The following is a 26,905-nucleotide window of genomic DNA, read 5'->3' as shown; positions in this document are numbered from 1 at the left end:
CTTTGCTCTAAATCTTATATAATTGATGCATGCATGGAGCAATTATTTACTGCATACTATAAACATGCTCTGATCGTGGCCTTGTGTCCCACGGCCTTAACTCATCTCAAGACCAGCTCACACTCTATGTTATCAGTTACATGTAAAATCTAAAAACAAACAAACAAATAAATGTATATAACAAAACAAACAGACTTACAGATATAGAAAACAAACTAGTGGTTACTAGTGGAGAGGGGGAAGAGGGGAGGGGCAAGATAGGAGTATGGAATTAAGAGATACAAACTACTATGTATAAAAAAAGTAAGCAACAAGGATATATTGTACAGTACAGGGAAATATAGCTACTATTTTATAATTACTTTAAATCGAGTATAATCTAAAAAAATGTTGAATCACTATGCTGTATACCTCAAACTAATATAATATTGTAAATCCACCTTATTTCAATTGAAAACAATTTTAAAAACTTTAAGGCAAGCTTATAAAATGATGATATATAATTTTTCATACAGTTTGCTTAATGGAAGACAGTTGTATAAAAGAGCATACATTTCTGAAAAGGAGTCATGAAAAACTTCTTTACCAAATAAAATTTTTATGTGTCATTTAGAAAATTTACTCTAATGGAAACAATGGTACTCATTTAAGTTTGAAAGAAAGATGTTACCTTATAAATTCTTATAACACATTCCGAACACTTCATATTTTCTTTTGGGTTTTACTGTCAGAACTGACTGCCAGAAGCTACTACATTTCCGCCCACACTTCACTGCAGCCAGGTGCTCCCAATCACTTGCTCCACTTCCATGGCCCAGTCTTGCCACAGTAGGATTATTAAAAGCTCATGTTTAAGGCTGAAGAGATACCTCATTTATGGGGATCCACCTTAGCATTAATATTTGTCCCTTTTCCTATACATGCTGTATGTTTTAAGCTTCCATGACTGCTGTTTCTTGATTTTCCTTGACTCCTGACCACTCACTTTCTTGGTTGTTTGTTAAAGCAAATTGGCCTGGCCTGAGTTTATCCAGTTTGGTTTCTTTCCTTTTTTTTTAACTTGACCTTTGTATTTAAATCTGACCAATTTTTTGCTTGCCAACATAGATGCTAATGCTGCTTTCCCAATATTTTGCCTGCTGTAAAGATGCTTATTCTCTTTGAGTTCTTGATTTTTGAAATCCAGTCTGACACCTCTGGATCCAGAATTTTGCCTGCTGATTTTTGCTACATGTCTGCTATTTTATGTTTTCCTTGGCTGCCTATAATTTAGGCCTCACTGTCTGGTTCTGACTATTGGGCATCTATGTGCACTTTGTTTTATTAACATGGCTTCAAATCATTTGTTCTACCTTGGCTGAGACTCAGCCCTTAGGTCGGTTAATTCATCTTGCCAATTCTTAGCTCTTCAACCTTCATCCACTACCTAGGACTGAAAATGCCATGATTGTTAATAGTCACTTTCAAATAATCATCAACTCTATTTCATCAAAAATATACCATTTAGTAAATTACTCATCCATTGACCTGAGATAATTCACTTCGCTTCCTTTTACTTAATTTTCCTTATCCATAAAAAGTGATGGCAAGATGATGTAAAAAAATGAGGTAGGTTTTTTTCCTTAATAAATTTACCTCAAAAATAGCCATTTCAACTCTATATTTTTAGTGAACAGTGGTTTTACAAAAGCTCGTCAAATGATTCTGGATTTTTAAGAACTCTTCTTTGCATTTCCTTTCTCAATTCTTCCTGTACCCCAAATATTGGTTTGGAGAAACTAGATTTTTTTTTGCTATCTTCTGTTATAAAACAGATACCAAAGTATGTATATGGAGGCTTCTTCACATACGTTTTGCTTGTTTGGGCAAAGGTATTCTCAAAGTATCTCCCTTGATTTGACTTGAGGACCACTGGTTCCTTCGATTTCTCAGATCTTTTAGTTCTACTAAGTAAAAATGACTTCAGATCAAATTATGGGTCTGGTTGATGTATTTGTATGGATTAAGGGTTGAAACCTTGCAGATGATACTGATTTGAGGCATTCTGGGATGGTCCACATTTCATGGTGCTAAAAAGTAACTAATCCATTTTCAATCAATTTCTCTGGACTAGACTGGAGTACTAAAATTCTTATAAACAAATAAATCACTTTGTGGATCATCTCAAAATGCATAATATGAAAGTTATTTTCTAGACCATACCCACTCTAGCAAGTTCCCAGATTATCTATAGGAAATCCATGGTCTCCTCCCACAATAAATATCACGGAAATTTGTATGTGTGTACGTTTCTACGGAAAGGATCCATGACTATGTCATGTTAGCAAAAGTATCTCCAGTTCCCCAAGTGGTTGAGAATCACTTTGAAATGTAAAGAAAGGCAGTTTAACCTTGAGAAAGCAGTATATTTTCTTTCCCATATAAATAGGGTTCAAGCTGCTTCCAGAAATCAATCAATATAATTATGTAGGTGCTCTAGATATGTGGTAAAATGCTACAAATAAATTCCAATTTGGAATTAAGGAAAAAAGAATCAATTCCATTATGCCCTGGAGAGAGACATGAAAAGTGGACTTAGGAATGTATACAAAATGTTGATTTTTTTTTAGCAGTTATTGCACAACTGCTAGATTAGAATAACTGAGGCTCTGATCTCTCACTTTATTCTGGCATCAATAACATGACTAAAAGGAAAAATATTTGGAGAAATATCAGGAATATAGCTATTGATATGCCAGAAATAGAACTCCACTCTGCAAAAGCTGATCACTCATATTCATTCTACTAATTTTCCTAGATCCACTCACAATGCCCGCTTCCACTCCATCTCTATTTCACTATATTGCATTTTCTTTTTAAGTCTGAGAATGCTATACTAGACTGAATATGTTGAGGACAAAAATCATGTTTAATAAATTCTCTTTGACTGACACATAATAGGAGCTAAATAAATGTTTGTGGAATGAAATTGCGTCCATAGTTCCCTCTAATAGTTACAGCTTAATGTACTGAATCTCAGCCTTTATCATACATAAGAATTCCCTGCATGGCTTGCTTAACACTGGTTGTTGGGCCCTACTCTCAGAGTTTCTGAATCTGTACATGGGGCCCCCAGATTTGCATTTCCAACAAGTTCCCAGGTGATGATCAAGGGAAAACATGCTCAGTTTAAATAGAAAAAAGCCCAAGAATATTAGTAATATATCACATCTCAAAAACCATGGTGGAGCTCAGAAATCAGTTTCGTTTTGGAAATTTGCTAGGTGAACAAGTTTCATCAGTACTTTTTCTAGAATATGAGGTACCTTAATAAGTAAAATCCAAATTAGAAATTTAGTATTCTGCAGAGGTCATTTACAGCATCATTAGAGCAGAGAAGTATATGCTAATGATTCTCAGGGGTTTTCCAGCAAAGGTTTGTGCCAGAGTATTCTTCTCTCTTAATTTTACTTTGATCTGCCCCCACAGTAAAGTGAGGGAAGTTCCTCCAAATGGCATCTCTTTAACTAACCAAAATACTGAGAACAAGACTGTCAAGGATAATTGAAATCCATTGAGAACCTATAAATTTAACATTGCATTTTCATTTTTAAATTATTTCCTTCATGCTTTGGATAAAGAGAGTTTAAAAGGACAACACTTAGTTTTCTCATCAATGTTTGGTGCACAACTTCGATTGGACATGTCAGTAAGCTACAAAATGCCTGTGTTGCACAGCAAAAAGTGAAAGAGACATAAAGTAATCTACAAACAAAGCACTGAGCTTCTGATTAATGACAATCAGCCCTATCAGATAAATTAATCTAATTTTAGGTATCTTAGAAATTAGGTTTTTTTAAACCTAGCAAGACATACTGTTTAGGCTGTGTTCTGGACTTATATAAGCAGGTTTCACATGTATCAATAAATGATTGCCTTGGTTAAAATCAGCTGGTTAAATGAATTGCTTACTAATGGGAAAAGTTTAAACAGGAAAAATGAAAGTTGAAAGTACTTTCTTTGGTATATGCAGCCCTTTACTGACCCAAAATGCACTGTGAAAATGTTTTATTTAGGGTTTACCTAATGAAGAATAGCAGAGCAGTGAATTATTTGCCTTCGCTAGTGGTATTCAACCTAGAACTTTCCTCCCATTCAGCTCCACCAAACTAAAATCTAAAAGAACAAACCCACGTCTAACTTTAAAGCATTTTCCTGACTAATTCCTAATCTGACATCATCCAAAAATCAGTGAACTCCATGTTGGAATGAACTTTAGTAGTCACTCAATATAGACAAACCTTCATTCCGGATTGATATTTATTATGCATGAACATTTCCAGTGACTGAGGCCTTTAATACTTAAATGTTAAGCTGAAAATTATTTCCCTGTCATTTTTTTTAGCCTTGGTTTTGCCTTCTAGAGAACCACACAATAAGTTACATGTGTCTTTTCCCCAATAGTCTTTCAAATATTTGAAGATAGTTATCTTCTCTCCAGGTCTTCAGCTTTTAAAACTTTCCATCCTCAGTTCCTGGAGCCTTGCCTCATATCATATATTTTTTAAATGCCCCATCATTCCTGATTTCTTTTCTCAAGATTCAGTCATTTGTGAATGTTTCTTTTAAAATGAGGGACAATCAAATGAACAGAGCAGATGTAGTCTGATCATGGGAAAGCATAGTAGAACTTTTTTTCTTTAGATGGTTTTTTAATGCAGTTTAAGTCTTAATTATCTTGCTTAACATCTATGGTACACCAGCTTATATTGAATTTATAACATTTTGAAATAACAATTTCCCACCTTAGGTATTTATTGCCCATCCTGTACTTCTGCAACTAAATTTTGTAAACATAAATGTGAAACACTGTTGGGCCCTGTCAAACTTGATCTTTTTCCATTTGTATTTAAATCTTTTGAGATCTTTGAAATCTTGGTTAATATACATGCTTTAATTTTTCTTCCTGTATTTTTTTCATCTACAAATTCAATAAACATGGCTTTAATTGACATATTGTGAACAGGGTAAGTACAGATACCTAAACTATGGCACTAGAAACATCTGTTATTTCTAAATACTTATTATTCTAGCATAGATTACACATACAATCTATGTTTTCCTACATCCACTCATTCAAAAAAAGGTTCATTGAGTGCCTACTACATGCCAAGTATGGTTTTAGGTACTGGGGTTATAATAGTAAATAAAAGAGATAAAATCCCTTCCTACTTGAGGAAAAGCAAAATAAACAAGTAAGCAAATTATGTGATTTCCTATAGTGATAAGAGAAAAATAAAACAACACAGGAGGAAAGAGGAGATAGAGCATGATTTAGGGATGCTATTTCGAATAGATTGGTCCCTGAAGACACATCTGAGGAGATAAATTTTAGCAGATAATCTGAGTGAAAACATGTTCTATGTGAAGATCTGAGGAAAGAGTTTTCCAAGAATGCACAACAAGTGTAACATCTATGAAGAGGGAACAGGCTTTCCAGAAAGAGAGGGGCAGGATGGAGGTAAAGGCCAGCATAGCATAGTTAGAAACAACTATGGTGGCATATAAACTCTAACAAAGGCTTATAACTTTATTGTTAATATAATGGGAAACATTTGGAGGGCTTTAAGCTGGGGAATAATATGGTCTGGTTTAACTTTGTAAAGACTATTTTAACCAATGTCAAAGAGAAGTTATTAAAGAAGAACAATAGTAGACAATACGAAATCATATAAGATACTTTTGTATTGGTTCAAGCTAGAAGTGATAGTGGCTTTGACTGGTGTGGTAGCAATGAAGGAAGTAAGGAGTGCTGGAATTTGGGGCATATTTTGAAGGCACAGTGTATAGGACTTACTGATGACTTGGATATGGGGTTTGAGGGGAAAAGAAGAATGAGCAACTAGAGGAATTGAATTACCTCTTTTTGTACGGTGATTTGATGTATACCTTCTCTTGTCAGTTAGGGCTATCAATTTTTCAAGGTGGGGAAGCTGTCCTTCTTTTTCTCTCAAATCACCTCAGATCGAGGTATGTAGTAGGTTCCTAATGAATATGCTAATTCATCATAGGTAGGTCATCTTTGAATCCTCTGCTTTCAACCTTATCACTCCTTCTTTGAAATATCTCAACTTTAATTATTTCTCTTCATTTATGCTCTTAACACCCTGATCGAGGTCCAAGTCATCTAGAAGCTGGATTACCCCATCACTGTCCACCTGATCTCTCTTACTACAGCCTATCTCCAATCTCATTCAAACTGCAGACTGATGATACCAGTCACTTGAAAAATTTTCTTTCAGTCATTTATTCAACAAGTACTTACAGATTTGTCTGCTTTGTGTCTTAGACTCTTCTAGATGCCAGGGATATAATCGTAAACAAAACAGACAAAAAAAGCCTGCCCTTATGGAGTTTATGTTTGCAATAACTAAAAATATAGAGTATGTTAGTAATAAGTGCTATAAAGAAAAATAAAAAGGAATGGGATATAGGGAGTGTTGAGATCACAATTTGAAATATGGCTACTGTGTAATCTCTTTAAATTTTTAAAGAAGTCACTTTTAAAGAAGTCAAATAAAACTGATACATTTTAAAGAAGTTAGTTACATTTGAGGAGAGATGTGACTCATGTGAGGGAATAAGTCCTACAAAGATCAGAAGGAATAATAGTGCAAGGGCCCTGATGTGGTCATGAGCTTAATTTGTTTGAACAATGGAGAAAAGGCTAGTGTGATTAGAAAGTGAGTTAGTCGCAGAGTGGCAGGAGATGAGGTCAGAGATATGGGAAAGGCCAGATAATTTAGGACCTTTGCTAATTTGCATTTTGTAGTATATGTGAATGGAAGCCATTGGAAAATCTGGATCTGGGCATGATCTGACTTCTGTTTAAAACAAAACAAAACAAAACAAAATACTTAAGCTGCTCTATAGTCATCATGGACCTCCTTGCATCATATATATATATATATATATATATATATATATATATACACACACACATATACATATATATGTGTGTGTGTGTATATAAACACACACACACATATATATACACACACATGTGTATATACTTTCCTACTTTTGCTCATTTCTTCCCCTTTAAGAGGGTGTTTTCCATCTTCTCTTATCCATTCAAAAACCAGCTCAAGTTTCAATTACAGTGTACAATGCTTCCCCAACTATCCTCAACTCACTGATGTCGCACCAGTCATTAAACGATGTAACTCTTATCTGTAGTTCATGACTAAGCACATGAGCGTGTACTTTATTTTATTGTTGTGAATGTTTAATGTATGCTAGTCATACCTTCCAAATGCTGACAGAAGACCAATGAATTCTGCATTCTAATGGAATTCTCGTGAATTGTACATCCTTGGGAGTGTAAATATGATGTAAATATGGCTTGAATTTTTTTTTTCTGTAACGGTGTAATGGTGATTACTCAAGTAACGTCCAGCAGAACAGGAATTGAGGTTAGGTAAACAGAACCAATAATTTTAATTTATTACTTCAGTCGCCAGAATCAACCGGTCACCTAAAACACTGCACTCACTCTTATCGACAAATTCCAAAGGCTCAGTGGGCACCTTGATTTTAGTAACATTGAATATATACTTGTCAATTGAACACTGACCACAAAAGACTATATTTCTGTATGTGATCATTTGATTTTGACAGCGTGCAACAATTCTGCTGAAAGCGAATCCCAAGTTGGAAGACCAGGCAGCACCTGCTCAAATGGCTGCATATAACTACTGTAGTCTCAGGGATGCTGGGCGTTCACAGCTACTCAGAACGGGAGAGATATAGACAGGCCTGGCTTTGGTTGCAGCTGATATATGCGGGGAAGAGGCAGCCCCACTGCAGGCAGCTATCTCTCCTCCCCCTCCCCACTCCTGGGTCCTGGGCTGAGGCCAGGGACTGTCCGGAGCTGATCTCAGGCTCCCATTGGCCGCTGTCTTTTGTGACGTCACGATCATGATGAGAATTGATGATCGGACACGCTGATTTCATTGTCTGAGGAGGCAGTGGAGACCCAGGAAAAATCTCGCTGAATCTGCCTGCCCCAGCACTGGCCTGATCTGGGATCCTCTGATCCCTTCCGTGACCGCACCACGCCCGAGGTAAGCACACAGCATGGGTGAGTGTGAAGGGCGAAGGAGGGCGAGCAAGGCACCGAGCTAATGCTCTGCCCAGTGGGGAGCCCGTAGGTTCAGAGGCCTAAAGAGGCTGCCAACAAACTGGTGCGGCTTTTGGGGAGCCAACTCCTTCTACCCTCCGAGTGAAGGCTGGCGGCGCGTGAGGTTAGAACGAGCTGAGGATAGGGATACAGGGAACACTGGCAGAGAGCGAAGGACCTTGCTCCGAGAGAGGGCGACGTTTGGTTCGCGCTTCTGGCCCCTGAGTAGGAAGAACTGGCGCCTCTGCCTCCAAAGAAAGGAGGGGGAGTGAATTCTACCACTTCTAGATTTCACTGGACTGTAGATTTCTCACAGCCCTACTCAAACGCGCTGAAGGTGCTGCGCCTGCGCAATAACAAGCTTTGATGGGGAGTGTTCGTGGCGAGAATAGGCGTGGAGTTTGCGCAGGCGTTGTTTCCGTTTCGCCGGAGGGGGTGGGGCTGAGGTCTGTCTGGGCAGAATATGGAAGAGTTGGTAAATTAGCCCTGTGATATTTCAAGCGTTGGTTGATGGAATGGAATCTGCCAGTTACTTTGAATCTGGCCAACTGAGCCTACCCAGGCCCAAAGTCGGTCTGATGAATTTTAGAAGACAAATTTTTAATCTACAGTTATCAGGTTTACAATAATGGAAAGAACTCAGAGAGGAGTTTGGAATAGAAATTACTGAGACGAAAAACCATTTGGAGAAGAAAGACGACTAATTATTCAAGTGAATCCAACTTTTAATCTTCAAGGAACTCTGATTTGGGGTGCCACTCAGTTTTTTTGAAACTTAAACTCTTTGGAGAGACTAAGAGTAGGAAATTTTCATTTCTTGTCTTTTTTTTTTTCCTTCTTGAAAAGGTCTTTTATAAAGTCTTGGTCTCTGTTTCAGGTTTGGTGCTAAGTCCTTCTTTTTTCTTCCTTTGTGTCTCTGTTAGAATCTCCAAAGTCAAAACCTATTTTGAGAGATCCTGACCAACTCCCCTTCACTGAGAGGGGCTATATTGTTCAGCAACCCTGGGGAACAACCTGTCTGTCTGTCCTTGTTGGAGAAATTGTACAGTAGTGTTAATACTTCTGCTCACTGTCTGATCATGAGCCCCTATTTTAGAGGAATCTGAATTTTTCTCCATTTCTCAAAATTAAGGGGTTATCAAGTCCTGGTGAATTTTCCTTTGAAAGCCATCTCCTGCCAATATTTCATTATTCTACAATCTAAACTCTTATCACCACCCATCCAGTCATTCCAAGAGCCTCCTAGTTGGCCTTCACCTGTGTCTCAACCCTAATTCATCCTGCCAGACTAATGGTTTGATCACTTCTTTCATCAAGTCATTTTTCTTCACCAAAATATTATTGGTTCTCTGTTTTCTATTGTTCTAAGCCCAATTCCACTTGGCTTGCAAAGAGCTTTGTAATCTTACTTCATTGTACTACAGGAACCTTATTTTACTTTATTCTTAAACGCACAACTCTCCTAATGTCCCCTGAACAATCTACCTCCAGAACTTTTCTCCTTGTACCACTGCCACTCCCTTCACTTAGGATGCTCTTTCTTTTGCCTATTTAAAATGTTACCCACTTTGGAAGCTCATTGTAAGTTGCACCTCTCCATAAGTATCTTACAAATCTAATCCAACCCTTATTAAGCTCACCTTTTCTAGAACTCCTACATCAGTTCTTATATTTGTCACTTTCTTATAGCCAGCTTTATACTGTCTTCTTATTTTTAAAATTTGTGTGTGTGATCATTGGTCAGGCAAGTTATCCTCCAGTGACTGAATGAACCTGAAGTGAGTCAAAGAAAATGCAATACAGACATTTTTATATACTAAGTGGCCTGCAAATATGTTCTGTCCTCATAAAGAAGACCAAGGGAACATTATCCCAGAAGTGGCTGTGCTTGTAGTTTTCTCAGTTTGAAAAATACTAAGACATTTTCCAGTTTTCTATATTCCTCTTTGATGACATTGCATCATGCATCTTCTCTTAAATCTATCAATTATTCATTCCTTTTATTGCAAGATGTCTTGCATTTGCTGCTTTACATTGACTATCGCTGATAGTTTTCATCTGTATTCTGTTGAATCAGAGCTAATCATTGTGATGGTTGCCATAATTGCTATTCTATAACATATCAGTTGTCACTTTCCTATCCCTTGGGCTTCAAACTGCGTTTTTCAATGGAACTTAGTTTTATTTGAAAGAAAGTGTCATTGTGCTTTAATATAGAGGATTTCTACAGATTTCACTTTGACTGCTACTTCACTTTGAGGCACCATCCCAATATCACATCAAGGTTTGCAATTTAGGAACATGGATGAAAAGCAGTCCAAAGGGTATTGTAATCCAAATTTGAAAACCATTGCTATAGATTATTGTATGTTAACTGTGAATGTTATTTAATATAAAGGAAAATCATTTCTTCTTGACTTTTTCTCTTATTACATACATGATATGAATCCCTTCGAAGTGTTTTAACTTGTAGCTAGCTTGCATAGTGACTACAAAGACTTACCTGGTCATTCACATGTAGACCAACAGACAAAACTGTGCAAAGGTAGGATACTCTAGATGGAATGTAATACTTAGGAATATAGTTCTCATTTTAGAGAGCTTAACATAAAATATGAAAAAAATAAGAGTGTGACATTTTTCTTTTAACATTTATTTTACAATTCCCATCTAAATAAAAAGATGGTGTTGGACTTTCACATTTAAGCTATAAATTTGAGCTGGAAGGGATTTTCTGATGACAAACCAATCCCCCCATTTTAGATATGAGGAAACTGAAGTCCAAAGAAGTATCTTACCAGCATTAATAAATGCTAATATTTATTAAGCACTTAGTGCCAGGCATTGTGCTAACAATTTTATGTATGTTATCACATTTAAACTGCACAACATCCCTAAGAGATAGTTTCTAGTACTAGTCCCCATTTTACAAATGAGAAAACAGGCTCAAAGTAGTTGACTTTCCTGGGGCCACACTGCTGCAAAATATCACAATCAAGATGCAAATACAGGCCTGTTTGACTCTTAATCACCAAGATATACTTGACCAAGGTAATGCACAATGTATTTTTGGCAACTCTTCAGCAAGGATCTAAATCTCTGGAGTCCCGGCCGAGTGTGTGTATGTGTGTGTGTGTGCACGTGTGTATGTGTGTTTTACACCATAACATATTCCACGAACATCATTCTACTACAAAATCAGTGATTTCTAAGCTTGACCAAATGGTAAATACTTACTTTTCTCTTTAAGTATTTTATTAAAATACACTTTTCAGTCTTTGTTGAAAAAGATGACATGGAATTTTGTATAAAATGCATTTTAAAAAATAATTAATTCTGCTTTAAAAATTGTACTTCCAGAGAGAATTTTACTTTTGTGTAGTGTAATCCTTAACAGGGTAAAAATATTTGAATTTTTGATTTTGATTTTACGGTGGAGTCAGTTAGCTAAACCTTAAATAAGTAGTGTCTTAATACTTAACTGAGTACACTATTTCTAGGCATACTGGTTTGGAAGTAAACAATGAAAATTCTAGAGGGATATATTCTGCATAAAAAGGGAGCTTGAGAGGTTAGTATATTCAGAAGCTGTTACTAACACCCTTGAGACCTTTCTAGCCTGCATAAAATATCAAGAAAATAATCTGAAACTTCTCTGTGCAAATGGAATCATCCTTGTGCCAACTAGTAGCAAAATTGCTTGTATTGACCAGAGATCTAGGTACTTGACAACTGAACAAATGAGATTATATGGTGTCAATTACTATACTGTACATCTGACTTCTATAAAGAAATCTACAACAGCAACTGTCCTGCCTTCTTGATCTATTATTTTATGAGACTTATGCCCAATTGGGTTGATCTTTAGAATCTTTAGATGTGTTATTTGTCAGAGTGGCAAAAATTAAGGAAAACATTTTCTTAGCCTCTCTTCCCTTGGGGTTGGGAGAAATTTATTTTAAGATTCTTAAGACACCCATGCAAATATGTGACTTACATGCCCTGGATAGGCACTTTTTTCAGGGAGGCAAGCATTTGTGCATGGTACTTGTCATACAAGTAGTAAGCAGCAGAGCTAGGAATTGAAAGCAGGTGTCATTCTAGAAGCTTCACTCCTAAATACTAGGTTATAAGTTGGAGAGCCAGAGTGAGGCCCATTTTTATTTATTGTGTTTAAAAATTGTGTTTGTGTATGTGTAAAATTTCCCTCTAACTTATCTCTCTTTATGTCTCTAATGCCTATGGCATTTTCATGTTTTTTCATTTTCCATTCTCAGTGGAAGTGAAACTTTTTAACATAAAGGCTGAAATTCAGGAGAACGGGATCCTTGTTTTGACTCCAATGGCTTCAGTGGCAGAAAGCAGGTAGACCCGTACACTATTTTTTCCTACTGTCAAGTACCAACCAATGGTGAACGCATTTCTTCACCGGGTTTTGTGAAAAGATAGAGATAAGTTTTCTCCTACACCACTATATTGCTTTAATATATTTATTTATATATTATACTTTTTTGCTTAGTTAGCTTGGTCTACCTATTGTGTGTTTTATGGATGTAATATCTATGCCATTTAGGAAAGTAATTATCCGAGACCCATTCTCCAGATAACTTTACCCTTTTATAGGCCAATCACTTGTGTTGAAATCTCCTCAACAGAGAAACCATTGGAAGAGATATGGGTAATTATAGAATTGTAAAATGTGGAAGAAAAAATATATTCTACATTAATTGGAAGTATTACATTAGATATAGAATACTCAGCCTTGACTCATCCCTGCTATCCTTAGACAATGTGAAGTTATGTTTGAATATGTATGCAAGTTATTAAAATAGTCAGGCATTTTAACTAGAACCTATAAGCTCACTTTTATCACCAGTGAATGCTTAAAAGGTGCTAAAGGTCAATTTGAGGTTTTTGTTTGTTTGTTTGTTTTGCCTTTTCTCAACTAGTAGCGCTTAATGTAGAGAGAGACTATTTTTGAGCTCAGTATTAGTTGTGATTTGGGGTCAGTTTACTTTTCTGGTAGGGTTTGTTACATCTGTGTCTATTAAATCCTTGCTACTCCAAGTGTGTTCCATGGAGTAGTAGGATGGGCATCACCTGGGAACTTCTTAGAAATTTCAGAATCTCTGGCTCCACCCAAGACCTACTGGATGAGAATCTGCATTAAAAAGATCTCTGGGTGATTCATTTGCCCATCCAAATCTGAGAAGCACTGATGTAAAGTGAAATATGACTTCCTGTACAATTTAAACTTTTAAGAGCTAGTAGTTACAGAAAAAACCCTGAATTTCCTTTTTGTCTGTTTTCATATGTGTAAAGCAATATGTAATCAAAATATTATCTGGCTAATATACACCACTTTTGCTCCATTCTGGAGTCAACATTGTCTTATTGAGAAGATAGCTCACTTACGTGATGGGTAAAATTGTTAAGAGTCTGAGTGAATCCACTTATTTTGTTGATAATAATGACCTTACCATTGAAATGATATTTATCCTAATTACTTGATTTGTCAACAGAATGTTACAGAAGAATAGAGATGTATTGGGGTCACTGTCACTAATAGCTTCAAGAGGAACTGTGTTAGTTTTCTACTTGCTCCTATAATAAGTTACCACAAACATAGTGGCTTAAAACAACACATGTATTATCTTACTTCTGGTGGTTAGAGGTCTGAAACAGATCTCATTGGGTTAAAATCAAGGCGTTAGCAGGGCTTTCCTTTCTAGGGGCTCTAGGAAAGAATCTGTTTCCTTACCTTTTCCAACTTCTAGAGGCTATCCAGATTCATTGGCATGTGGCCCTCTTTCATCTTCAAAGCCAGTAATCGCTGATCAAATCTTTTATATTGCATCACTCTGATGCTCTTCTGCCTCCATCTTCCACATTTAAGGATATTTGCAATTACACTGGGCCCACTAAGGTAATCTAGGATAATCTCTTTATTTTAAGATCAGCTAAATAGCCGGCTTAATTCCTCCTGCAACCTTAATTCACTTTTCCCATGGAACCTAACATATTAACAGGTTCCAGGAATGAGGATAAAGATACCTTGGTGGGGGGAGTTGTGGCACAGGAATTGATGGCCTTTTTGGCTGATAAAGGAAGTCAACCACTAATCTTGTTATTGGGATAAGCAATTAGTCAGTGATCAGGGAGAATGCCCCATGAATATGAAGATGGCCATTTACAAACCAAAGAGAGAGGCCTATAACACATCCTTTCCTCTCAGTCCTCAGAAGGAACCAACCCTACAAACACCTTGATTTCAGACTTCTAGCTTTTAGAATTTCAAGGCAGTAAATTTATGTTTAAGCCACTCAGTTTTTGATATTTGTTATAGCAGCCCTAGCAAACTAATATAGTCAGAATTGTCCTTTAGTTGATCTCTAAGTATCACCACCCTCAAAAGCACTTAATGTTTAGTAAGTTTGTGTTCTATCATACATTAGGCATAGGACAAAATGAATTAGACATTAAAGAGTTTATAATACACATTAGATATTTTTCATAAAACAAGTTCTGAAATGTTACTTCATGTCTGTGGCCCTCAGTTTATTCAACTGTGAAAATGAGGGCATAATCATAATATTTAAGGGTATTTCTAGCTTTAAAATTCTATGATTCCATTTATTAATTACATTTTGAGATGTTATTAAATTCATACATTAATAATAAGTATTAAGTGCAGACAAAATTGTGTTAATGTTCTCTTCAGGAAATAGTATCTTAATACCTACCATCCCTGCCATTCATTCATTGCCCACTTTCTAACCTTCAACTTTAAGAAGAAGTAATAAAGACATTATTGAAAAACACTTTTGTTCTTTCAACTCTCTTGACCCCTTTGAAATTGGCTTAAGACTTATGCTCAAAATATAGTACTATACTTGCAAAATATGCTTAATAAATAAATTTTTAAATGAGTAAATTGAACTATCTGTGGAAATACCCATATATATTGGCAACTTTTGAGAGAGCAGTGACTTGGAGAGGAAAGGATTATTTTGCAAAATGTTTTGCTCTGATTTCTCACTACTGCGAAGTATATTAAAGCAATATGTGTTCTCACAATTCACAGAAGAAGCTAAAGTTTCTGAATAGCTTTGAGAATCTTTTGGCAAATGGTTATCAGATTACTTGAATTAAATATTAATGGTAGAATAAAAATTGTTGAATATGGTCATGATCAGACCTTGGATGGTATATGCCATGTATTCAGATCTGGTCTGATTAACATCAAGAAATATAATGTGATGAAATACCCAGAAGCATATTTGTTATGTAACAGTCTCTCCCTTCATGTGTCATATCCAAATGAGAAACATGACTAGGCAGGAGAAATGCAGTATCGACAAAAACATTAGGGGTCACTATTAATCCCATTCTTCAAACACATATACATCTATGATTTGGCAATAATATAAGTTTTCTATCTGATGTCACAGGCTCAACATAGAGCAGTGTCTCTAAAACTAAGGTCTGTAGACTCCTAGGGGTCCAAGCACGTGTTTTTAGAGGTCTACAAGTTTTTTGGAAAATTTTAAATTTAAGGGTTTTATTTCACTGATAATCTTGAAATGAAAACCCCACAATATGCATGTATTCACTCTCACACAGAGCCCTCCCACCAGGTAAAACAACAAAACTTCTCTTTTATAGTTGTAAGTCACAATTAAAATACATTTGATGGAATGAATTGAATACCTTAAGGTAGAGTTTCTCAAACAGAGACCCAAAGATAGATTTGGGCAGTATAGAAAAAATTTTGTTTGCGATTTTGTTTTCTTCTTTTAAAGAAAGAAGAAAGGAAAAGTCTTTTACCTGTGACTATCAGATTTCAGTTGCACTTAATGAGGTTTTTAAGCCACTAAGCAGTTTCTTAGTCTATTACAATTATTTGTGTGGATAAATTTATGCATCCACTATTTGATGAATTAAATATGTGTGTGTCATTTCAACACTATACTCTTACCTACTTAACATCAGATGGTGTGCTTTGAGAAACCTCCTTCCAACCCACAAAGGGCAGGGTATATACTTTCCCCCCTAAATTTTTGAAAGCTTTTGCAATAAAATCAGGAAAGGAAGGGAGAGGAGAATCAAACAGTCCATCTCTTTGCTTCTAGGTAAAACTATCCTTAAATCTTAACATATACTATGTAAATCTGATTAACAAAACACCAAAAGAATATCTAGTTTAAGTGAAGAAATATGACTCTAACCTTTTAAAAACAAATTTTGATTATTACTGAGAATTCTTACTGGGAGTGAGTGAGAGAAGAGAGAATAAGGTAGGGTGAAGTTATGTGGTGGATGATGAAAAATGTTAAGAGAGAACTAATAAGGATAAATTAACAGTATAGTGAAATTCAATAGACCTATAGATTATTTTGATATAATGAACAATTTATTAAAAATGACTTTTGCAATGTGCAGCTGTAGGAAATTTTATAGAGCTTCCCTCAATGGTAAGTTAAAATGCAATCTACATGAAAAAGTATTAACTTAGAATGTGAATTGCAAGATGTTAGTGGTCAATGCTATGTCAGTGAAATCACTTTCCTGAACTAGTAAAAGATAGAAATGATTTACTCGCTCAATTTCCTTGGGGCTAGAAGTAAAAAGAAAAACAATTTAGTGAACAAATATATATGGGTCAAGGTACTATTTAGATCATCAGGAGATGCTATATATCACTGGTCATTAGTTGTCATATATTCTGTATGAATATATGCATGTGGGATTGTATGAAGGCAGAGCTAAAGACAACAGGAAATCAGTTATCCAATTGACACCATGTTTATGCTTCTGTTGTCCACCCATTTATCTGTTTGAAATTGATCTTTTTAATTTTGTTGTGAGTTTTGACACCCGAGTGTTTGATAAGGTGTTTGTAGTTTAAAAGTATTTTATTATTTTAACATTACCACTCTGAGGTAAAAGCAAGTGTCATTAAAAGCTAATAAATTGTTATAATTGATGAAACAATCTGAGATCTAACATATCTACTTGCTGATGCTATTTTTTTGGCTAATGCTATTTTTTGAACAAACATTTATCCTCTTTGAATTTAGACATTAGACATGTAGATGTAGAGGTATATGTCACTGTAGATATATTTTTCATATATTCATATGGAAAATGTGTGCATAAAATTGTCTTGGCATTTGTGCCCATGTATATATTTAGCTTTTATGTAGCTGGAAAAAAATGAACATTAATTTCATAGAATTTTAAGTGTTTTTTAAAATGAGGTCAGTGTACAATTTCTTTGTGCCCTGAGAAAGTTATATGATAGTTTGTTGTTAAAATTTCCTGTTTCTTATTTCCACCTAAGTGATAGAGGTCAATTATATTTCTAAAAAAAGATGTGTGCAATGCATTTCAGTAATTATTGGCCAATAAATAAATAATGAATACCCTTTCTGGTATTTGAATAGACACAATGCCTATTACTTGACTTCATGCTTAGAAGATGCTGAAATTTATTTTGTGAAATGTCTACAAATTCTGGCAAGTTAATTATAAACTAACTGAATAAAGAGAACTGATGTTTGCAAAGATTAGGATCATTAAATGTAAATAATAGATTAAAGAGACAGCTTCTGAGAACAGATTTACAATAGCAATTTTTAACACATATTCAAATTTCATTAAGTTCAAAGTGTCAGTTAATTATTGTATATTTAATCAAGCTTCTGCTAAATAAAACACTGTTTAATAACTTAGTTTTTGATAGAATTCTACTTTAATATGATAGCCTTTTATTTTTAGTATTAAATTTACATTAAAAAATTATGCAGAGGCATACACATACATGGACTCCATGCTCATTGGTGTTGTGCTTTTTATTTGCGTTCTTCAAAATTTTAAAAGCTCAGACTCTTATTAAATGGAAGAGGGTCAGGGTCAGTCTTCCTTTTGCCATGATAATATATTCATGTATATTTCCTCCATATAAAGTTTATATACAAATGATGTGGGAGTGGTTTGGTATATATTAAAATAATTATTCTTAGTAGGAATGAACAGTTGGTTATGTAAATGTTTACAATTAACAAAAATAGCTTTTGCATAGCACATTACAGTTTACAAAGTATTTTAGTGAAAATAACTCATCATGTGAAGAAGAGCAGCCCAGGTTTTATAACCTTATTTTCCAGATGAAGAAACTGAAGCCTAAGAGGTCAATTATCCTGCCCTAAGTTCACAAAACTAGCAAGTAGTGAACTTTAGTAAGAATGGAGGTGTCTTGACTCCTAACAGTGCTCCCACTTCACCACTCCAAAAGGCCACCTGAATGGCTTACAGCCATGATGAATAGGAACAGGATTTACCCTCTCATCTTAAATATCAACAAACAAACAAACAAACAAAAACAGTAAAAATATGTATGAAGCAATAGATTTCAAACATTTAACAAAGTGTAGCACAGGATCATGACTGTTGAGAGAAGGGAGACAAACAAGATAAGCCCTGTGAGGGTCCAATTCATTGCCTGGAGAAAGTATCCATACCACAACCAAGGGAAAGGGAACCCAACAGCCTGGAAGTCTCTCTGAATTGAGGAGACAGAATTCAGACTTTAAGGAGGTCAGGGTGGCTAGAATTTGGGGGACAGAGTAATGGAGAGGAGAAAGCTCACAGAATGGAAAAAACTGCACATAGATAGAGCTATAGAGATTTGCAGAGGGACCCCTTGAGTCTTTAGCTGATTACTGATCAACTCCACTGCGTTAGAAAACTGTTGCAGACAGGGAAAGAACCACTAGAAAGGATCAGACAGACAATCCTCAGAGCTCACACATGACCAGGAATAGTTCACTTTCCCAACAGTCAGGCTGGAAAACTTCATATTTCATGGAACACCTAGGGAAGGTCCTCAGAAGGGTATTGCCTTAGTAATGGGACAAATTAGGCCTAGACCAAATGGAATTCTGGATTTACCTAACAAAGCAAACCTAAAATGAATCCATTTCCAAGTAACTTAAATATATACCAGAATAAAGTTCAAAAATATTTAAAGACTACAAAAACATCCAGTACCCAACAACAAAATTTGCAATATCTGCCATTAAATGAAAAATTACTAAGAAAGTGTGCAAAGAAACAGGAAAATACAGCTCATAGTGTGTGAAGAAACAATGATAAAAACAGAATGAAAAATAATAAACTATAGAATTAGTAGAGAATGTAAAAACAGCTATTATAACCGTATTCTTTATGTTCAAGAAGGTAGAGGAAAGCACAATCCCAGTGAGGAAGGGAATAGAAGATTACTTAAAATATCCAAATTGAAATTCTAGAGATAAAAGAAAATATATGTAAAAGAAATGAATGGAGCAACAGTGAGCTGTGAGACAATACACTCAATGTAATATACATGTTTTTTGAGTCCCAGAAGGTGAGAAGGGGAGGAAAATTATTTTAAAATTAACAGATGGAAATTTTCCAAATTTGATGAAAATTGTGAACCCACATAGTCAAGAAGCTCAACAAATTCTGAGAAGAAAGCTAAAGAAAATGGCTCAAAGTTTCTCCTAATCTAATTGCTGAAATCCAAAGAAAAATTACAATCTTAAAAGTATCCAGGGGGAAAAAGACACCTTATGTACAGGGGAACAAACATTAGAATGACAGGAGGCATCTTGCTGACAACAATGCAACCCAGAAGACAGTGGAACAAGATCTTTCATGTACTGAAAGGAAAAGAAATCTCTCAACCTAGAATTCAATATCAAAATATCAAAGCAAAATAAAAGAATTTCCTACTTGTTCTAAAGAAAAAAATTCATTGCCAGCAGAAATGCACTACCAAAAATGTTCAAGGAAATCTTTCAGGCAGAAGGAAATGATACCAAATTGAAATTTGGACCTATACAATGTAATGAAGAGTACTGGAAAAAAGAAATATGTAGGTAGATATGTATGATCTTTTAATTTTTAAAAATCACTTTCAAAGGTACCTATTTAATTTTAAAATAATCATTTGTTGAGGTTTTATAACATGTAAAAACAAAATATATAACAATACCACAAAGACAGAATAGAAATAGAAGTATACATCCATGTTGCTGCAAATGGTGTTATATAGCACAGGGAAATATATACAAGATCTTATGGTAGCTCACAGAGAAAAAAAATGTGACAATGAATAATATATGTTCATGTATATATAACTGAAAAATTGTGCTCTACACTGGAATTTGACACAACATTGTAAAATGATTATAAATCAATAAAAAATGTTAAAAAAAAAGAAATAGAAGTATACAATTGTAAGAGTCTTCTATTATATGTGAAGTCATATATATAATATTATGATAAATTATCCTGATTCTAAGTTAAAGATTTATACAATGGTCACTAAAACAATCATTAAAACAACATGACAAAGAGTGATGAGCTAATTAAGAGGATAAAATAGAATTATAAAAAATTTTAATTAATATTGAAATAGAAAAAGAGGAAAAAAGGAAAAAACAGGTGGGACAAATAGAAAACAAATAGAAAGATTGTATTTAAGCCCAACTATACCAATAATATTAATTGCACAATAGTGAAAACATACCAGTTAAAAGGCAGGTATTGTCACAAGAGACTTTAACTCATCTATGTAATGTATGCAAGTAACCCAACAAAATATAAATAAATAAATAGGTTAAACATAAGTAAATTTTAAAAAATATACAATGAATCTAAAGAAAGTTGACTATATTAATATCAGATAAAGAAGATTTCAGAGAAAAGTATCAGAAAGAAAATCATTCACATTAATAAAGGAATCAATTCATTAACAGAATGTAAAAATCTTAAATATGTATGTCCCTAATAACAGAGCTCCAAAATATCTGAAGCAAAAACTGATAAAAGAGAAATAAGAAACAGGCTAGTTAGTATACAATTAGAGATTTTAACACCTTCTCTCAGTAATTGCTAAAACAAGTAGAGTGGAAATTAATAACTATATAAGACTTGAACAACACTTTCAACCAACTCAACCTAATTGACTAGTACACTCTGTCCAAAGAGAGCAGGATACACATTATTCTCAGAAACACATGGAAAATTGATCAATATGGAGCATATTTAGGGCCATAAAACAAACTATCAAAAGTTAAAAAACTGAAGTCATATGAGGGATGTTCTTCGATCATAAAGGAATTAAACTAAACATCAACAAAAGAAAGCTATCTGGGAAATTGCCAAATATCTGGAAACCAAACAACACACTTGAAAGTAGTCAGTGGGTCTAAGGAAAGCCTGCAAGGGAAATTAGAAAGCTCTATGTAATCAGTGAAAATCAAATTGCAATATATCAAAATATGTGAAATACAGTTAAATCAATGCTTAGAGGTTAATTTAGAGCATTAAACACTTAGAGTAGAAAAGTCGAAAGTTTGAAAATCTATTACTTGAGCTTTGCCTTAAACTGTAACTAGAAGAGCAAATTAAGCCCAAAACAAGCAGGAAGAAGGAAATTATAAGAGCAGAAATAAATGATATATAAAACAGTAACAGATACAATCTACCATATATAAAACAGATAAGTGACAAGGATATACTGTATAGCACAGGGAATTACACCCAGTATCTTGTAATAACTTATAATGGAATATAACCTGCAATATATACTGAATCATTACGCTGTATACCTGAAACTGGCACAATATAGTAACAACATTACTTCAATTTTAAAGAATAGAGAAGTGCAATGAACCCAAAAGCTGCATCATTGAGAAAAAGCTGTGCACAGAAACAGAGAAAAGATGTAAATTACCAATATCAGGAATGAGGGAATGGATATCAATACAGACTGTACAGACATTTAAAAATATACTAATGGACTATTAACTTTATGCCTAGAAAGTAAACAACTTAAAGTAAGTGTACATATTATCTGAGAGACAGAAATTACCTAAGCTTATTGGAGAAAAAATACAGTAGTTGAACACTTTTTATCTATTAAAGAAACTGAATTTGTAATTAAAAGTCTTTCTTTTAACAAATCTCCAAGCTCAAGTTACTACACTACTGAATTCTAAAAACAAACAAACAAACAAACAAAACAAACCAAAAAATACACTTAAGAAATAATATCAAATCTACACAAACTTTTTCAGGAAATAGAAGTGGATGTAACACATTTCAATTCTCTGAGCACTTATGTTTCCTAGGTATTGTTCTAGATGCTGGAGAATTAAATAGATGAAAATTTGCTCAATGTCCCCCAGAAGCTTATAGTGTAGTGAGATGAAGTTAAGGAAACTCTTCTCCTTTGCTATACCCTTAATTCTCCCTGATTGGTTAAGACAGAGCAAATAAGATTGTTTCACATTATAACAGACAACTGAGTATAAAACCCTTCTTCTTTAAAAATCATCAGTGGTGAACTTGGCTTGCTGACTTCCCTTTGTCTATTATTGGGACATAAAAATTGATAAGATGACTAAATGATGTAGGAGTGGAATACATACCTTAATTCAAAAGCCCCAGAACTCTACAACTTTGTACTCTCAACCCCAGCCACACTTCTTCTGTGTCATTAAGAATAATCTAATATTTAATCTAATGTTTTTGTTAGCCTTACTGTTGAACAAGAGAGGTGGCAGCTGTTCAGTTTATTAAACAATTAGTGTCATAAATTATATTTCACCATTATCATATACCCACAAGCTCTGAGGCACTGATTTTAATCGCACTTTCTATTCCACTACTGCTCAGTTCATAGTGTGTGAAATGAAATAGTCATTTTAACTTATAATGGGCCTTTACTAGAATAAAGGAACACAGTAGTTATCTCTCAATTACATAGAATTCTTCCAGCAAACTCAGGAAAGTGTCACATAATCTACAAGGTAAAGCCCAAACATTAGAGTTATGAGTGAGCTTCTCAGGCCTTTCCTAAAAATTTCTATGTTTTATCAAATTAGAAGAAACAAATTAATGGAAAAAACAAAACCTAGCAAAAGTGAAGACTGAAAGGGAATTGCTTTTAAAGGCAAGCCCATTGATAGCATGACAAATGATAGCTGACAACAAGGAGAGTGAGAGACAAACTATAAAAAGCATGTTCAAGAATCTAAAGTCTTTTGGTGAAGAGGCAAACACTTCTACACAATTGTTAAAGCATCATTTAATAAATCATGTTTATGGTGAGGGCCCATTATAAATTGTCTCATAAAGGATAGTTTGTTATTAATTTTTCATACCATTTAAAAACTCAGGAGAGTGTACATAGTATTTAAGAAATATTTCCATCTAAAATAGTTAAGACTTACGAAAAATAAAGCTTTACTGCTTGAAGAAATGTGTACTTTAGCTTTCTAGAATGATTCATTATCAAAAACATTTCAGAAATGGGAGTTATAGTGGTAAATGGAGAACCTTCAGATATCTTTTCACTAAATTATGCAGAAAGAGTAAACGGTATACAATTACACATAAACCATGTATTGGCAAGGTCAAGAAAATTCAAATGCCAAGAAAAATACCTGGAAATATTATTACTAATATCTTTCATTTACCTCCAAATTTTCCAGGCTTTAATTTATTCAAAATCATAATGATTCATATTTTCATTTATAAATGCTCCTGAAAGAAAAATCATTCCATGTTTTTAAAAAAATTCTCAAAAGTTAATATCAGCCCCCAAATATGGGTCTTTGGTAAAGCTTACATATATATATATTTAATCTGACATGGAATAAAGTTTCTCAAAGTTTAGTATGATCTAAATTTCAAAAATACAATACTAGACTTCCAGTTCTGAGCAAGATGGAGTAAGATCACTACAGTGTATCTCTCCTGCTGATTACAGATGACATCTCTAGATGAAAATTTAAAAGTAACTACCTGAGGACCATGGAATGTAAACAGAAGCAGGTGGATTGGGGAGGGGATAGTCAGGATATGGAGAAGTGACCATATATGGGTGGATGATTCTCATATTTTTTCCTCATTTTCTGTTGAGGCTTTTGTCCAAGTATAGCTCCCAGCCAGGGAACTGTAAGAACTAGAAAATGAAAATTTTGGATCTGAGAAATTAAATATATGAAAAAAAATTTTAAGTCACCATATGGACTCAATAACAAAATGGTGATGCCAATGAAAATAGTCAATGAACTTTAAGATAAATCATGAGAAATTACTCAATCTAACCAAGAGAGGAAAAAAAGGTAAGAACAGAACCTTAGAATGATATCAAATGGTATTCATGTCATTGAAGTTCCAAAAGGACAGGAAATAGATTGGTGTAGAAAAAAATATATTTGAAGAAATAATAGCTGAAAACCATATTGAAAGATAAAAATTTGCAGATTTAAGATCCTTTGAAACAAGTTAAACTCAAAGAAAATCATGCCCAGAAACATAATCAACCAAAGACACAGTGCTAAAAACAGCTGGAGAAAAACAATATATATAGGAAAACAAAGATTTGAAAATGATAATGGTTTTCTCATAACAAATCATGGAGACCAAAGTCAGTGGAAAAACCACTTCAGAATATGCAAAGAAGTGTAGTCCAAAAACCAATGAATTAAAACACTCCAAAAACATTTTCAAATAATAAAAAAAGAAGTTGGAAAAGGGGAACAGAAGAACAAAAAGTCAGAGTGGCAAACAGAAAACAACTAATAAAATGGTATGGCTAATCCATCTATATTAGTAATTACATTAAATGTAAGTGATCTAAACACTCTAATTAAAATATATATTGTAATAATGGATTTTTAAAGCCCATCTGTAAATCAGAAACCTACTTTATATATAAAGACATAAGTTAAAGGGAAATGATAAAAAATTGCATACTGTGACAGAGTATTCAAAACAAAGCTGAAGTATATTTATTAGTTTCAGACAAATTAGAATGTAGAACAAGGATTTGTATGAGCAATAAAGAGGAGGTATTACATAATGAATAAAGTATCAATACACCAAAAAGATGGAACAATGTTTGCTAGTTAGTTTTGTATATCCCTAACAACCGATCTTCAAAATACACAAAGCAAAACTGATACAATTAAAAATAGAAATGGACAAGTCCACAATTATACTTGGGAACTTTATCATTCCTCTTTCAGTAATTGATAGAACAAGTAGTCAGAAAATCAGTAAGGATATAGATCTGAACAACACTACTAACCAACATTATCTAATTGACATTTTTAGAACTATCTACCCAACAACAGCCAAAATATACATTCATTTCAAGTGTGCATGGAACATTCTTTAAAAGAAGCCATATTCTGTCTGGGCCATAAAACAAACTTCAAAAATTTTAAAACAGTTGAAATCATAAAAAATATATTCTCTAATCATAAGCACAACTAAACTAGAAATCAATAACAGAGATATACGGAAAATACTTAAATATTTTAAATTAAACAATAAGGGAAAATTAAAGATATTTTGAACTGAATGACAATGAAAATATACCCTATGTCACATAGTTTTGGTTTGCATTTCCCTGATAATTAATGATGTTGAGCATCTTTCAAATACCTGTTGACCATTTGTATGTCTTCTTCAGATAAATGCTTGTTCAAGCCCTTTGCCCATTTTTAATTGAATAATTAGTTATTTTTCTATTGAGTTTTAGGACTTATATATATTCTGGAAATTAACCTTTATCAGACATATGGTTTCAAATGTTTTCTTTCTTTCTGTAGGTTGCTGTTTCATTTTGTTGTTTATCCTTTGCTTTGCAGAATACTTTTAGTACGACATAGCTTCACTTGTCTGTTTTTGCTTTTGTTGCCTGTTCTTTTGGTGATATATCTAAGAAATAATTGCCAAGACCAATGTCCAGAGGCTTTTTCCCTATGTTTTCATCTAGGAGTTTTACAGTTTGAAGTTTTATGTTTAAGTCTTTAGTCTATTTTGAGTTGATTTTTTGGTGTTTGATGTTCACACTTGTTAAAAAAAAAGATAACAAGTGTTGGCAAGGCTGTGGAGAAATTGGAACCCCTGTACATTGGTGGTGGGAATGTAAATTAATGTTCAGAAGCTATGGCAAATAGTATGGAGATTCCTCAAAAAGGTTAAAAATAGAACTACCATATGATTCAGCAATCCCACTTCTGGGTGCAGTCAGCCCTTTGTTTTTGCAGATATGGAACTCACAAATATGTGGATACAGAGGGCTGACAGTTATGGGCTTGAACATCCTTGGATTTTGGTATCTGTGGGTGGGTGGGGGGTCCTGGAACCAATTCCCACAGATATAAGGGACAACTATATGCAAAGTATTGAAATCAGGATCTTTAAGAGATATCTGCATGCCCGTGTACATTGCAGCATTATTCACAATAGCCACAGTATGGAAATAACCAAGTGTCCATTGACAGATGAATAAAGAAAATGTAATATATACATACACTGGGATATTATTTAGTCTTTAAAGAGAAAGAAATCCTGCTGTTTTCAACAACATGGATGAACCAGAGGACATTATTCTAAGTGAATTAAACTAGTCACAGGACAAATACCACATGATTGCACTTATATGAGGTATCTAAAATAATCAAGCAGAAGCAGAGAATGCAATGGTGGTTGCCAGGGATGGAGTGTGAGGGAAATGAGACGTTGTTATTCAATGGGTATATAGTTTCAGTTATGCTAAATGTATAAGTTCTAGAGATCTGTTGTACAACATAATGCCAATAATTAACAATACAGTATTGTGCACTTCAAAATTTATTAACAGGGTAGATCTCATGTTAAGTGTTCTTACTA

At 34.2% G+C, this 26,905-nt stretch overlaps 1 protein-coding gene across 1 annotated transcript in view; it reads left to right on the top strand.

The window, feature by feature from the left end:
- Positions 1 to 7,951: 7,951 nt before the first annotated feature.
- The window catches only part of HDX (highly divergent homeobox), a 122,615-nt gene continuing 103,661 nt past the window's right edge, over positions 7,952 to 26,905 (top strand). The window contains exon 1 of the mRNA XM_010949745.3: positions 7,952 to 8,105. The gene's annotated coding sequence lies outside the window, so the exon portion shown is untranslated. The remainder of the gene's footprint in view (positions 8,106 to 26,905) is intronic.

This window comes from Camelus bactrianus, chromosome X (assembly GCF_048773025.1).
Source record: "Camelus bactrianus isolate YW-2024 breed Bactrian camel chromosome X, ASM4877302v1, whole genome shotgun sequence".
Lineage (NCBI taxonomy): Eukaryota > Metazoa > Chordata > Mammalia > Artiodactyla > Camelidae > Camelus > Camelus bactrianus.
Note: the sequence above shows the minus strand (reverse complement) of the source record. Positions and strands in the feature narration are given on the sequence as shown.